The following is a 16,149-nucleotide window of genomic DNA, read 5'->3' as shown; positions in this document are numbered from 1 at the left end:
ACCCTGTGTGACGTCAGTCGTCTGCTTACAATAGGTGGACTCAAACGGCTCTTGAAGCCAATCTGTGGAGGCCTTCAGGGCACTTTACAAGGTGTTCTCCATTAGAAGGTCATCCTAGAGGGCACTGTACAACATGTTGTCCTGTAGAAGGCGACCCTGGAGGGCACCTTACCACATTTTGTCACATAGAAGAGCAAAGGAGGGCACTTTACAATGTGTTATCCTGTAGAAGGGTGCCATAGAGGGCACCATACATTGTGTTGTCCTTTAAAAGGGCTACCTCGAGGGCACCTTAACACATTTTGTCCCATAGAAGAGCAAAAGGAGGCCGTTTAAGAATGTTTTTCTCACTGTAGAAGAGCACCCTAGAGGGCACTTAACAATATGTTGTCCTGTAGAAGGGTATGCCCATAGAAGAGCAAAAGGAGGGCACTTTTCAACATGTCCTGTAAAAGGGCACCCTTGAGGGCACTTTACAACCATTTACCACATTCTGTCTTTTGGAAGCACACACTGGAGGGTACTTTATCAAATTTTGTGAACTATTAGGGCAACCTAAAGGCCACTTATCATGCTTTGGTCCAAGTGCTGGACCATTTGTGGACTCTGGTGTGAAGCCAACACCTTTGTTGTCCTTACATTGGGTCCAGACTGCTGTATTTGATCTGTAGTGGGTGTTTTTTTAAAAAGCATGGCTCTTCTCCTGAAAATGATCATGAACAGATACTGGCTTCAAAGATATTTGATAGATGTACAACTGAAACATTCTTATACAAACAAATCTGGCTCCAGTCAATACTAACTACAAACTCTGGCTTAAAATGCACAATAAGTCAGCACCTGTCACAGAGGGTGACACTGACTTCACTTTTATACAACAGGATGTAGTGTTATGTTCACTGAATACAGTCAGTGGCTGTAACATGGTGCATTTTCAACACCTGATGTTGTTGCTTGGGTGAATGAAAAATATATCAAACTGTCAAGAATAAATTATAAATCTAATGCATCTAGATAAGAGGAATAAGAGGTCTTGTAGGAGGATGCATCAGGTTGTAGACGCTTTTGACTGATGCTCCATGCTGTGTGACCCAGGATTTGGTTGATTTGTGCTGCTCCGTTTTAAGTCTGTAACTTTTCAACTGTGCTGTTGCCTATCTTGGCCAGGAAACTCTTGTAAATGAGATCCTTTTTCTCATTCCTGGTTTATATAAAACTTTAGAATAAAGACAGAAATAAAAAAGGAAAGTTAAGACACAGTGGCAGGCTAAGTTTATACAAGTTGGAGATAGTAATACACCAATAAGTCGACAGTAAATGTTTAATTTAAAGGCATTATTGAAGGTGATAATGATAGATCAGAAATAAGCAGGCCCTGTTTATGCATGCTCAATCTGTCCACCAGCTTTAGCTTCACACAGATTACCATGAAGATGTTGTGCAAGTGACTTTTCTTCTAATCAATGCAGTCAGAATGTAGACATGAAGAAATTTGGTATTTTAATGTGGTCGACTTAAATTGTGATCATTTCTTGAGGCATAGAGACACAAATCCAGCCACACAAACAATAAATATGAGGAAACATAGATATGAATAAATACAGCCAAATGAAAAGCAAGTTGTTTTCAAGTCAAATGTGAATACACAACAATGTGACCTCATTATTTCCTCTCTTCAAAGCTCAAATAAGTCTGGAGAAAAATAATTGCAGCTAGAAAGATGAAAAGTGTGAGCTCCTCTCTCTGACAGAAAAACTTTATGTCAAGTTCAAATGGACGGTCAGCGCTGATAAGAAGTTTGATCAAAACAATGCGAAGAACTCAAACGCTCTCATGTCTGCCACAGTGATTAAAACCTGTTTACCACAGCAAGCCAGCCAGCCAGCAGCAGCAGGGATGTTTTTAGCAGCTAGCTCCCCTCTCTCACAGGTTTTTGTCCAACCTAACACAAAGCGACAGCACTGCTGCAGGTGAAGCTTTAAAAAGTGGAGAGTTTTCCAGCAGAGTTAATCACAGGAGCAGCGGCTCACACATCTGTCAGGTTAATGAGAGAATGCTCGGGGGAATAATGATGAGTTTACATACAGCTGCGGGAAGTTTGCATCCAATTTTACAATCAACAGACTGTCACATCTCTGGGCTAATTCTGCCTGTGGAGAGAGTTAGAGAGAGGACTTTAAAATAAATTATAGCAGGATGGGGGTTTTTTCTTTTTATATCAAGACACCAACATCTCACTTTGCAGCATAACAAGATCTGCCAGGTTTCATAGGAATATGGCAATACGCTGACGGGAGTGAAAGTGATGCTTCCATACGGTGTTGCGATCAATACCAAACAACGCCATCATGACAGAGTAATGGACATGAATGAATCTCCACATTTAGACGCGTAGAGGTGTATCCTCAACTTACATGACAAAAAAAGATGAAAAAGCCTCGTAGGAAGGACAAAGGCTCAGACAGTTTCCTGCAGACACCTCTTTGTTGTGACTGACTCTCCTGCTGATGTCATTTTAATTTGAACCAAAGGCGGCATTGATGACAGCTTACTGCAGGAACAAAATCAATCTATTCTCAGACACATGTTGAGTTTGTTTGTTCCCCTTCTGTTTGCAATGTATATTTCATAAACACATATTGAAGTGGCATTGAATGGGGCCTTGCTGTGCTGTAGCCATTGATTGTAAATAAAGATTGACAAAAAGTCCCCAAATCCTCCAGTTGTACAAAGATGAAGTCAATATACCCCCTTGCATGGGCATAGCACGGGGGGAAAAGGGTACTAATTCCCCGGGCCAACAGTAGGGAGGGGCCCTTGAGATGCCTGTATGGAAGCCCATTTGGGTCAAAGAAAAAAGAAAAAAATGTGAAAGTACAGCAATTCTTGAAAAAAAGTTCTACGTCATAATTATGAAATAAAATGTCGTAATTATAAGATGAAAAAAAGTCATGATTATGAGTTAAAAAGTCATGATTACCTCCACCAAGGAGGTTATGTGATTGGGTGGGTTTGTTATTTTGTTCGTTTGTGTGTTTGTTAGCAACATAACTCAAAAAGTCGTGGACGGATTTTCATGAAATTTCCAGGAAATTTTAGAAATGGCTCAAAGAAGAACTGATTAGATTTTGGGACTGATCTGGATCACAGTCTGGATCCAGGAATTTTTTTAAAGGATTCTGTACCATTGGGAGATGGGGCTAATGGCAGAGGTCTGCGCTGTTGCCATTTTACCCCAAGAGATGGCGGACAAGGGTAACTTATTCAAAGTTTTGGAGTTTATAGAGTTTGAAAGACACACACCCGGTCAAGGAGACGAGTCGGAGCGTAACAGAGAGAAAGACAGCGAATTGTAGCGAGAACACTCACAATGCTGGGAGGAATAGAGGAATATTCACCCTCTGCCATGACTTTCAGTCGTCAGGTGAGACCATGGGTGCTTCCGCCATGACAGTCCACACGTAGCGAAGCTAATGCTTTGCCTCCATACGTAGCAAAGCTAATGCTTTGCTTCACCATGTCCGCATCACCATCTGAATCCAGGAATGTTTTTAAAGGATTTTTCACTATTGGGAGATAGGGCTGGTGGCAGAGGTCTGCCCTCTCTGAGTGCTTTTCTAGTTATGAGATAAAAAGTCATAATTATGACATAAAAAGTCAGAACTAGAGGAAAAAAGTAATAATAATGAGATACAAAGTCAAGATTATGAATTAAAAAGTCAAAATTATGACATAAAAAGTTATAATGTAATAAATTACTTTTTATCTTTCAATTAAATTAAAGAAAAGTGTGTTTTTATTTAATTTATCTTAATAATTAGACCATAATTGTATCAAAAGTGACTAAATGAATCTGTCAACAGACTGACATTTGTATCAAATAGAGTAAGATACAATTCTAGGAGGGCCCGCTTTTAAAAATGTCCAAATAATGTGGTCCAGCACTACAAAATAATGCAAGTAAATTTAATTTAATCATAGTAAAAAAAAATTTCATAAATAGGGAAATCATGGTTAAAAAAATACATCAAAATGCATATAGGCTATATTTGTAAAAATGATGCAACATTTGTTGCTTCGCTAGCCAGCTAAGGAGCCCTGTGTAATTTTCTTTCTAGGGGCCCTAAATCCCTAGCTACGCCCCTGCCCCCTCGTGACAGATGCTGACTTTTTGTGCATTTTTGAAGCAGAGCCTCTGCAGGCATCATCTGGAGAAGCAATGATATTTACTTTTAACAAACAAAAAATGTACCAAAGAAAAACTCTTTAACGTCAAAGTGAAAACAGATCTCAACAAAGTCATATCAATTAAATAAAAATATGTCATATAAAATAAATGATTTATACCCCCCCATCTTTAGAGGGACTGACCTAATTCAACAGAGGTCCAGCCAACTGGTGCTAGTATTCACCAGTTGGATCCCCCTTATGTACAATGTCTCAAGTGATTGTAGTATAAAGACACCTGTGTCTGGAAGTTCCAGTCACTGGTTAATCAGTTCTCCTGGCTACCATTACACCATAAAGACACAATAACACTCCAACAACTCAAAGAAAAGGTTATTGAAAAGTAGAAGCCAGGGAATGGATACAAAGACAATTCCAAGGGACTGAATATCCCCCACAGTTCAGTTAAATCCATCAGCAAGAAATGGAAGGAATATGGCATGTGTGTAAATCCGCATACAACTGTTGGCTGGGTTCTTCACCAGTCAAAGCTTTACAGGAGAGTGGCAAAGAGAAAGTCACTGTTGAAGAAAACTCATTCAATCCTGACTAGAGTTCACCAAAAAGCCTGTGGGAGACTCCATGGTCAAGTGGAAGAAAGTTATTTGGTCTGAAGAGACCAAAATGGAGCTTTTTGGCTATCAGACAATATGCTATGTTTAGTGGACACAAAACACTGCACATCACCACAAGCATACCATGCCCACTGTGAAGCACAGTGGTGGCAGCTTCATGCTGTGGGGATACTTCTTAGCCATCTCTGGAAGGCTTGTACAGGTAGAGGATAAATTGAAAGCGTCAAAATACAGGAAAATCCTGGAGGACAATCTCATTCAGTCTGTAAGAGAACTTTGGCTTGGGAGAAGATTTATTTTCCAGCATATCATAACCTGAAGCATACAGCATAATCTACACGCAAATGGTTTAGGGACAACAAGGTGAATGTTCTGGAGTGGGAGAATCAGAGCCCAGACCTCAATCCTGCAGATCATTTATGGCTGGACTTGTAAAGGGCTTTTCACACTTGATTCCCGTGAAACCTGACAGAGCTTGGGCAGTTTTGCAAAGAAGAAGGGAGTTAAACTGCAGTGTCCAGGTGTGCAGGTATCCACACAGACTCAGTGGTGTGACTGCATCCAAATGTGACTCGACTCAATACTGGAATAAAGAGGGTGAATATATTCATGTGACTGTATGTTACTTTTTTCAGGATGTTTGATGAGTGCTGCAGTTAACAGATGGGTTGTGGTGACAGTTCAGCCATCCAGCTCCCCTATTCACATGCTGACTTTAAATTACATCCCTGTTTTGACATAAGGACACATGCTACAGGGGTATTTTGGCTTTAGTCAAACACATTCAAGGAGACTGAATGGTGCTGTCCATTTAAATGTACTAGTACAGTGAGCATTAACCAGGGGAAGCTCCATATGCTTTGGCTTCACTTTTAGGGAGCTGTCGTTCACCTTTGAATTCAGGCTACAGTCACAGCCATGCTGTACCTGACACACTGTTTCATATACAAAGAAGAACATGATTACAACAAAGTGCTGGCAAAATTGAAATGCTAGATTATAATAACATAAAATAGCAGATTAACTGTTTGTTTAAGGATCTTAACTACATACACAGCCGCCCCAGATTCAGAGGATGCAGACCTGACATACTGCAGGGACTACTTCACTAAATGTTCTTTGCTGCTTGTAACCAACACTCATGATTAAGACCCTTAAAATAGGAGTCCTCCCTCCTGTGATGCACTTGCAAGATTTTGACATTTTCAAGAACTTTTTACCACTTAAAAGTTGTGCTGGCAGTTGTTGGCCTTTAGAGAGATATTTCATGCATTAAAAAGCACTTTTTGCTGCTCTTTACACGGCAAATTGAAGGAATGTTTGCCTTCTGGGATAAACTCTCGCAATCAGCTATGCAAGTGCAGTGAAAGGAGTGCATGCCTTTTATTTTTAATTTCATACACAGACTAGTCATGCTGCCAGACAATTATGGCCATTTGTAATGATTCAGATAATTAATGGAGAGAGTGCTGTCAGGTCAGCAGAGTTCATCACAAACAAATGTTTGAGAAAAACAAAAGCTCCATTTACTTTATTAATGAATCCACATATTTCAGGGAAAGGATTTTAGACGTGACACAACTAAGCATTGCCTACGTGGAGTGCCAGCGTAAAGAAGTGATTGAATTTATGTGATAATCAAGGCTTTTAATGTTGGAAATAAAGTGCTCGGTAATATGAAACATTTAGTGCATCAGAAAGTATTCAGACCCACTTCACTGTTTTCAATTTTGTTTTGTTGCAGCCTGATGCTGCAGTCATTTGAATTCATGTTTCTCCTATTAATCTACATTCAGTACCTCAGCTTGGCAACGTGAAAACAGGATTTTAGAAATTTCTGCAAATTAATTAAAAATAAAAAACTGAAAAATCACATTGATAAGTGTTCAGACCCTTTACTCAGTAGTTGAAACACCTTTGGCAGCAGTTTCAGCCTCAGGTCTTTTTGAATATGACACAACAAGCTTTGCACACCTGGATTGAGAAATTTTCTTGTGCATTCTTGTTTGCAAATCCTCTCAAGCGCAATCAGGTTGGACTGGGCCCGTCAGTGGACAGCCATGCTCAGCTCCCTCCAGAGATGTTCAATACAGCACTGAAAAAAAATTTTTTTCTTTGGAGTAACTTTAAAAACTGATGTAATTTGTTACACCTGATTGTTTTTAGATTATCTCAAATTATATTTAAGATTTGGGTGAAAGCTAAAATTTTAATTGAATATAAATCAGCAATATTCATTTAGCCAAAGAAAAAAATTACATTCACTCAAATTAAAAATATCACTTATTATAAAGACCATGCAAAATATTTACTTTGTTACAACTTCAATTTTTAGTTTGGAATAACTTAACATTAACAGTTTCATCCAAGTTAAGTTTTTACTTTAGAATAACTTAAAAAAATTGATGAAATTTTGTTAAATGTAATATTTTTTATGTTACCTCAACTTAAATTTTTAGTTCGTGACTATGATCAATTCATTGTGGCTCAGTCAGTCCAGATGCTCTAGAAGTTGTTGTTCAGCTCACGTCTGGGAAATTTAAGGAAACCAGTGGACTATCGTTTTTGCACCAGTTTGACTGAATCATTGATGCTTTATTAAAACTAACTATTGATTAAACAGGTTTTTTTGTCAGTACAGTAGTAGGTGTCGTCTTCTCTTTTTACGTAAACTACGCCTACGTCATCAGCTTGTTCATTAGCTCAGCAGTTATATAGATGACTATCACTCAGGAGACCAGGGTTTGCGTCCCCACTATTCTATAATTATTGACATCTGTATGGGGTTTTTGAAATGATTTTCTGGAATAAAAACGCTATGAACCCCTCTCTCTCTCTCCTCACTGGGCTCTGTATAGTTAAGGCAGCCTACTTATCCCAGGTCAGGTGAAATAATCCCTATAAAAAAAAATATTTTATAGTTAGGCAGTTGCACAGTGAATATGGCATAAGCTTTTCCTTTAAAATCTTAAATCAGATTGCGTTGTTACTGTGCCGGATATATTGTGGGGTGTCCAACTATCACTCTAAGGTGGAATGAGTGTGTGGTAACAGGGGGTTTCTATGTTTTTTTTTTTAATTATTATTTTCTGGAATAAAAAACTGATAAATAACTAGTGAATCGTGAACACTCAGTTTGTACTTTAGGTAACAGTCTGAGCCCCTTTATCGGGTAGATGACCGGGTGTGTGTACTGGGCATATGAGCGACAGATTAGACCGCACTCACACTAGGCAATCTGTGCTCGTACTGTGTGAAAGCCATTTGACTCCCACCCCTGTACCCCCCTTGGCCTCCACTCACACCGTTCAATGCATCCATGCCTGAGCATGGATACATCACACGTCATTACAGAATATATATTACCTAATATTACCACACAGCCTAATATTACTCTAAATATTGTTGTTTAGGCTGTAAAATAGCAGTGGATTTGTACGATAGCTGATCTGGCATCGGGATTATTTCACCTGACCTGGGATCAGTAAGCTACCTTAACTATACAGAGCCCAGTGAGGAGAGAGAGAGAGGGGTTCATAGCGTTTTTTATTCCAGAAAATCATTTTTAAAAAAGCCATACAGACTTATAACTAATAATTATAAAATAGCAAGGATTTGAACCCCAGTCCCCTGAGTGATAGTCATCTATATAACTTCACAATATATCCATGGCCAACTGCATGATGGTCCTTCTGGGACTTTGTCCCATCTCCACAAAGGATCTCTTGAGCTCAGTCAGAGTGAACATCAACTTCTTGGTCACCTCTCTCACTAAGGCCATTCTACCCTGATTGCTCAGTTTTGCTAAGCAGCCAGCTTTTGAAAGAGTCCTGGTTGTTCAAAACTTCTTCCATTTGAAATATATGGAACCTTCAGTGCTGCAGATTTTTTTCTTGTAGCCGTCCCCAGACCAGTGCCTTACAGCAAACTTGTCTCTGAGTTCTGCAGGCAGTTCTTTGACCTCATGGATTGTTTTTTGCTCTGATAGGCATTGTCAGCTGTAAGGCCTTCTAAAGAGAGGTGTGAGCCTTTCCAAATCATGTCCAATCATTTTTTTTAACCACAGGTGGACTCAAATGAAGGTGTAGAAACATCTCGGATCACAAGAAATGTGAGGAATCTAAGCTAAATCTCAAATGTTGTTGCAAAGGCTCTGAAAATTTGTGTAAATGTGATATTTTAGTTTTTTATTTTTAACAAATTTGCAAAATTTCCAAAATTCTGTTTTCACTTTGTCTAAGTGTAGATTAATGAGAGAGAAAAATAAATTTAAATGACTAGTATCAGGTTGCAACGTGACAAACTTAACAAAGTAAAGGGGGTCTGAACACTTTCACTTTACCTCTCCTGTAATATTCGTTATCACTTCTGCACCTTCCCACATTACAGTCATGCTCTCCCATCCCTTTGCAAAGTAATCTGCCTTGAAAGGTACTTTTAGTAAATGTCACACCTTGTAGTGAGTCACACAAGTGCTAAAGGGTGATTTAAATTGTTTGTGATTTAATTGTGATTCAAAAGTACAGGTGCTGGTTTAGCTCAGTCAGTAACAAACACCCATCTACAGGGCTAAAGTCCTAAATTCACCTGTAAAAGGTCTGAATTCCTAACCTGGTGCATGTCCTCTACTCATTCTCTCCCCCTGTATTTTCTGTCTCTGTTCAGCTGTCTCATTAAATGAGGGCAAAAAGCCCCGAAATAACCTAAAAAACTGAAAAATACCTCTTTCTCATAACACTCTGCTTTTATACACAACTTTCTGAATAAAATCTCCACTCTGTTCTGGCAGGCAGGAGACTGTCGTCCATGCTCAAATCCTTGTTGTCCTGCTCTCTGAGCCAGTAAAGTAAACTTCCATGCTCTGTGTGTTTATAACTTCCCAGCGGGACTTGGAGCTGGAGAGTGGACACTCGTGGATGACATTTGACTGAATCTGGAGAGTAAAGGCTGAAAATGTCACCAGCCCTCTGTGTTTGAGTAAGCACACTGGAAGAATAAGACCAAATATTTAAAACCTTTGTGTCTAAGTTTATATTTTTGGGTAGATGTTTAAAGAAGTTTTGCCAACACTAACACAACTCGATCTATAGAATAAAAGCATGAAACAAATTTTGCCAACAAATCCAGCTAACTCTCTGCCCCCACATTTCAAACTTAATATGTTCCATAGTGTGCATACATGTCTGCATATGCACATTTCATGCAATAGGGCTCTGTGGCATTACACCAGAACTTTACATTCAAGGACATTTAGGCACGTGCAGTTTTTGCCAGCTCTCTCATGGGGTAAGTCAAGTGTCAAGAAATCCCAAACCAGCATTAAGTAACAGAGCAATGCATGAATGAAATAACCTTTAAAAGTCGATGGATTGACCAGATTCAATGTCTGTCATCAAGTAGATCCATCTTACAAATCTCCAATCTGAAATAACTGAGCCACGACCGGGAACAGACAGACCAATCAGCATCATTTGAGGAGACTGAGGTGGTAGCTATGGGTGAGGTTTAGTTGTACTTTAAGCCTGTAAACCAGGGGTGTCAAACTCAATCCCAGCAGGGGCCAGATTCTGGATTCAGGTCTAACCTGAGGGCCTAACAGGGTCATCTTTTTAACCATAAACTGTCAACTTCATTTCACCAGTAATAAAATATGAAAAAAAAACTTTGCACAGATGATAACTGATTGTGAGGTTAGAAAATTTAATCAATCTGCAAGAGAACTACAGCTTGGGAGAAGATGTATTTACATTTACATTTATTTGCATACAGCAAAAGCTTCACAGAAATGGTTTAAAGACAACAAGGTGAATGTTCTGGAGTGGCTGAGTTAAAGCCCAGACCTAAAGCCTAAATGAGACCTATCCACACAGACTCAGTGCTGTGATTGCAGCCAAAGATGCATCTCCTACATAAACTTGAAGCAGGTGAATATTTATGGAGTCACTTATTTTACAAAACATAGTTTTATTTAATTGAGATAACTTTATAGAAATCTGTTTTCACTTTGACATTAAAGAGGTTTTTTGACTTTTTGGGGCAAAATGCCAAATTACACTGACCATGATTGATCTATGAAATCAATAAAAGGGGTTGAATACTTTTTACAGGCACCGTATGTTTCCTTTAAAGAGACGCTTTTTTACTTTTATATTGAGCACATTTCAGAGCCTGTGCTCTCACTTTTTCTTCAACCGCTCTTTTAACCCAAGTATCTGTAATTCTGCTCGGGTGAAGCTCGTGTGCTCTTTTGGCATATCCTGTCTTTCATCATAAATTCTCCCAACCTTTAGATCTCTCCACACTCACTCATGTTGAACTTCCCTATCTCCAAGCTTTTGTTTCAAAAGATGTACCTAACCAGACATGATTTTCATCCCACGAAAATCAAAGCAACAACCCCACGCCTTTAAGCAATCACACACCAGCTTAACTCAAGATTTAACTTCCATCAGGCTTTGCGTCACTTCTGCTCAAACTTTTTATTACATTGGAAAAGAAAAAAAAAACTCCTGAGCAGTGAGGATAAAGTTTGTGACGCGGTGCAGCTAATTTGACAGGAATCCACTAAAGAGCTAAACTAATCTGTTCCTCCTGCCCTGGAAAAGTTAATACTCAATCATGACTGCGGGAACATTTTAAGGGATCTGAAATTAGGAATGAGACAATTATCAAAGAAATGGTGCTGGCTTTTATGAGGCTCGAGGGCGAGATGCAAGAGCGTGCATTATGGGATGTTATCTAATCCTTTATAAGTAAGCAGAAAACAAAACACACTCACAAATACACACATGAATCCTCTAAATTAACTAGAGCTGCTGCTGGAGAATATTAAATAACAAATCAAATAGCTGCATATTTGGTCCCTGGGGTGAAATTATATTAAGAAGAGGACAAAGGGAAACATCATGATCTGAATAGGAATGCAAAATGGAGTCACTGTTCAAGTTCAATTCAGCAGATAAATAACCTTTTGGATCATTTTTGCTGCTTTTCCACATCACAAGAGTTGAGTTTTCTCATTTTTACATTTGAATTAGTGTATGAATGCAATGCAAATGAACTCTATGATGTTTTCTTTGAAGCATTTACAAGCTCCCAACTGCAACAAAAGCTCCTCTTGTTCACAGCACACCCATGCATACAGATTCACTCTGCATGTCAGCCTCCATACCAGGCTCATGAAACAAAATGTTGCGGTTGGGTGTTGGATTAAAATTTCCTGGCCTTTTCGATAATGCACCATCCCCAGAACACCTCTCGCCTGTGTAATGAGCACAGGAAGACAGAAAACGACAAGACTTAAGCGTGCAACTTCATGACTAATGATTGTAAATCCATTCGTTGGAGATAAACACTGTCCTACAGTCAACTGCCTGCCCACAGTCTAAGAAAGTGCCAGCTTTGTCAAACGTAGTCATGCTCAACCAAATATTAAACATCAAGGGTCTCATGCTGACAGCAGCCCGGCTGCGCACTGTTATCCAGTTGCCTTATTATACTGAATAAATCCTCTCTATGTCAAGCACCATGCCTGGATTTTAAGACCTAATTTAATTCTGGCTATGTGCGGCTCTGGAGCAAGAAGTGCGTTTGTGCTCTGACGTTAGCAGCGTGAAACAGTCATGAACTGTGGTCTGAATGTGTCAAAAAAGCTGAGAATAAGAGAAGCCTGCAGAGAACATGTGCAGAAATGCTGAGTTTTTTTAAGATTTGACTCCCTCCGAGGCATAGAATTTGATTTAAAATTAACCATCATTAAATTACAGAGAGAGGTTTTCATTCAATCATCCAATATTTCCCCTGGACTCCTGGGAAAGGCATCAGTATTCATGTAATTCACTGCTGCCTGTTTGGTGCATCTAATTAGATCTAAAGTTAGTAATGTTGTAAGATGGATACAGTAAGAACTAAAGCAGCAGCGTGTGCTGTCACAGCGGCTCAAAGGTTCAATCAGACGCCATTTTTTTTACAAGAGATTGAGCGAAGGAAGTTTGAGGGACGAGCAAGCAAATATCCCCCGGACCACGTGGGCTTTGAATAAATTGCATTGTGCACATTGAGGCAATATTCCAAGGCGGCATAATACAACTGTGGAAATTGTTTATTTTCATCCATCCTCCTGCCACCATTCATCCACACCTCTGCCAGCAAAAACAATGACATTGTTTCTGAGACAGCTGGGGAATGTTCTAGTCATCACCCCCAGAGCCCCTGTCCCTGCCAAACCCCGAGCACTGAGGGTGTGTGAAAGCCACGTGAGTTCAGGACAGAGAAAATAAACTGAGAGACTGTCATTAACATTCGGGCTAAACGGTGAAATAAACTATGGAGGGATACTGACAATGTAAACTGAAAATATAAGACAGAAAGGTCTTACCAAGTAATCTGACTGAAAATCCACTCCATCAGGGCTAAAATAAAGCACATCATCACTGGGACTTCTCACAAAATCCATCAATGTGAATGGACTCAAATGACTCTAGTAGATGATAATTTTAACACACTCTTTTATTCATTTTATAAATCATGGTCAATATAATTTGGCTTTCAGACAATGAAAAAAAATACAAAAGAACTCTTTACTATCAAAGTGAAAACAGATCTCCACAAAGTAATGTCGATTAATAAAAATATGTGAAGTAAATAAGTCACTGAATAAATGTTCAACCCCTTTAAAGTGACTGAACTTATTCAACAGAGGTCCAGCCATTGGTGCCAGTAGTCTCACTATAAGGGAAATGGAGATCACCTGAGTGCAGTCAATGTGCCTCGAGTGATTGTAGTTTAAAGACAGCTGTGTCTGAAAGGTCCAGTCACTGGTTAATCTGTATTTCTGGCTACCATTGCATCATGAAGACAAAAAAACACTCCAAGCAACTCAGAGAAAAGGTTATTGAAAAGTAGAAGCCAGGGAATGGATACAAAGACATTTCCAAGGGACTGAACATCCCCCACAGTTCAGTTAAAAACACTCCAAGCAACTCAGAGAAAAGGCTATTCAATTCAAAACTTTTTAAAGGGGACATATTTTACCCTTTTAAGACAAGTTTATATTGTTCTCAGAGGTTCCCAAAACATGCTTGTGAGATTTGTTGCTGAAAAAACACTCTAGTATTGAACTTCTGCATGTCTAAAACCCCCTCTGTTTCAGCCCTTCTCAGAACGAGCCATTTCTGTGTCTGTCGCTTTAAAAGGTAAGCTAATTAGCTGTCTGACTCCGCCCCTGACCACACCCCTCTCAGGAAATGGATGCAGCACTCCTGATGTTACAGACACTTTTAACCAAAGTTAAGGACCTGACTAGGATTCAAACCAGCAATCTCCCAGACCATAGTCAGCTGGGGTAACCCACTGAGTAGTTGAAAGGATCAGGAGAGGAGGGCGGAACTTTCCTCCCAGTGGGGGAGGGCTAACCAAACTTGGGGGCAGTGCTTACGCCCCATGTGAGGTCAGTAGGTGTAAAATCTGAGAATGGCTTGTTTCAGCACACATTTTCTGAAAGGTGGAGAAAGAGAGGGGTAGAGGGAATGGATTTTTCTGGTACTTGAGAAGATAATGGACAGGCCAGGGGCACATACTTGTGTTAGAGAAGCCTGAAAAAGCGATTTTTGCATAATATGTCCCCTTTAAATAAAAAAGTCCAATTATATTGACCATAACTGATTTATAAAATCGCTAAAAGGGTGAAACACCCAAGGGGCTGAATACTTTTTATAGGCACTGTAAGTACATTTGAAGGCCGTTAACATCCTGTTGAAGCCTAACGCTTCTCCAAATGTGACTGGAATCCCTCATGATCTTAGATATCCCAAGATTCTCTGCAAGCCATTTGTTGCTCTTGTAAACTTTTATTTACAATCCAGGCCTGACATTGCAGTTATGAATTGGCTGTGACACTTTCCAACTCCTTCCTGGCTGGGGATCCAGAGGCATCCCCAGACCAGACAGGATATATAATCCCTCTAGTGCATTCTGGTTGTTCCTCGGGGTCTCCTTCCAGCTGGACATACCCAGAAGACCTCCGAAGGGAGGCAACCTGGAGCCATCCCGATCAGATGCCCAAACCACCTTAACTGGCTTCTTTGGATGGGAAGGAGCAGCAGCTCTATTTTGAACTCCTCACCTTACCTGTAAGGCTAAGCCAAGCCACCCCACAGAGAAAACTTATTTTTGGCCCCTTGTATCCGCGATGTCATCTTTTAGGTCATTACCCAGAGTTCATGGCCATAGGTGAAGGTTGGGAGGTAGAGCAACTGGTAAATCGAAAGCTTTGCCTCCCAGCTAAGCTCCTCTTCATTACAACGGACCAGAAAAATGCCCGCAGTACTGCTGATGCTGCACCAATCTGCCTGTCAATCTAATGCTTCCTTTTACCCTCACTCATAAACAAGACCCCAGATACTTGAAGTCCTTCACCTGAAGCAGCGACTCAAAGCCTCCTTAAGAATTAATATATGGAGCCTATAGCTTTAAAAATCAAGGTTTGTTTACTCTGAACACTTTCCACTGTTTTCTTCAAGTTTTTTGGCTATGAACAGTGATCTGCTTTTCATAGATCTAAATGTGTGGATTAATTATTTGGTGGTAATTATCAGTGTGTTTTACATCAGTTAGTTGTGATGCAGCTGTTGAGGCAGCACTGAGATATCACAGTAAGCCAAGCCAATAACACAAATGGGGAATCCTCAGCCAGGCTGACTTATTTCAGTTCAATCTGAGTGGTTTATGCAGGCTACAGAGGCTGGGTCATTTACAGGCTTTCCACAGACACAATCAGTGTTCATACTACCAAGTAGCTGGTCTTGGTAATCAAGGACACGGGGTGGCAAGAGTGCTTGACAGCAGTCTGGTTTCAGTTCAGTTGTGAAACTAGTTGAGTTTGTGGAGTGATGAATAATAATTTTGTTGATTTTTTTTACTACCTCTGGCTGGAGCCTCATGGCCAACTCACTGCAATGCTGATACTCCCTCTCAGGAATACTGTGATTATCAACTGTCTGCTAGGTGGTGTGACGTCATGTGGCTTCAGCAGTCCTCTGTCAGTACTACTTCTATGCATCAGATTTTTATATTGTGAGTACGATTGCACTGCTAGAGAAGAGAAAACCATGAAGACTTTACTCTCAATGTCAGAGTGCATAAAATCATAGAGGACAAATACAGCTAGTGTGGCAGAGCCAGACGTTTGTCCTCAAGAATTCCGGCCATTTAGAAATACTACCAGATATTTGCTTTAACCTTGTGTTTCTGCATTTAACAGCAGTTGAGCACATAAATCAGAAACCCTGTGACACAGCTTTAAGTCTGTGCTAAAACGGGACTGGGGATACATTTTTTTCCGAACCTG

The 16,149-nt window shown here is 39.9% G+C and overlaps 1 long non-coding RNA gene across 1 annotated transcript in view; it reads right to left on the bottom strand.

The window, feature by feature from the left end:
• The window catches only part of LOC121511350, a 119,337-nt gene that overhangs the window by 102,201 nt on the left and 987 nt on the right, over window positions 1–16,149 (bottom strand). The window lies entirely within an intron of this gene.

The sequence above is a fragment of the Cheilinus undulatus genome, linkage group 6, assembly GCF_018320785.1.
Source record: "Cheilinus undulatus linkage group 6, ASM1832078v1, whole genome shotgun sequence".
Classification (NCBI taxonomy): Eukaryota; Metazoa; Chordata; class Actinopteri; order Labriformes; family Labridae; genus Cheilinus; species Cheilinus undulatus.
Note: the sequence above shows the minus strand (reverse complement) of the source record. Positions and strands in the feature narration are given on the sequence as shown.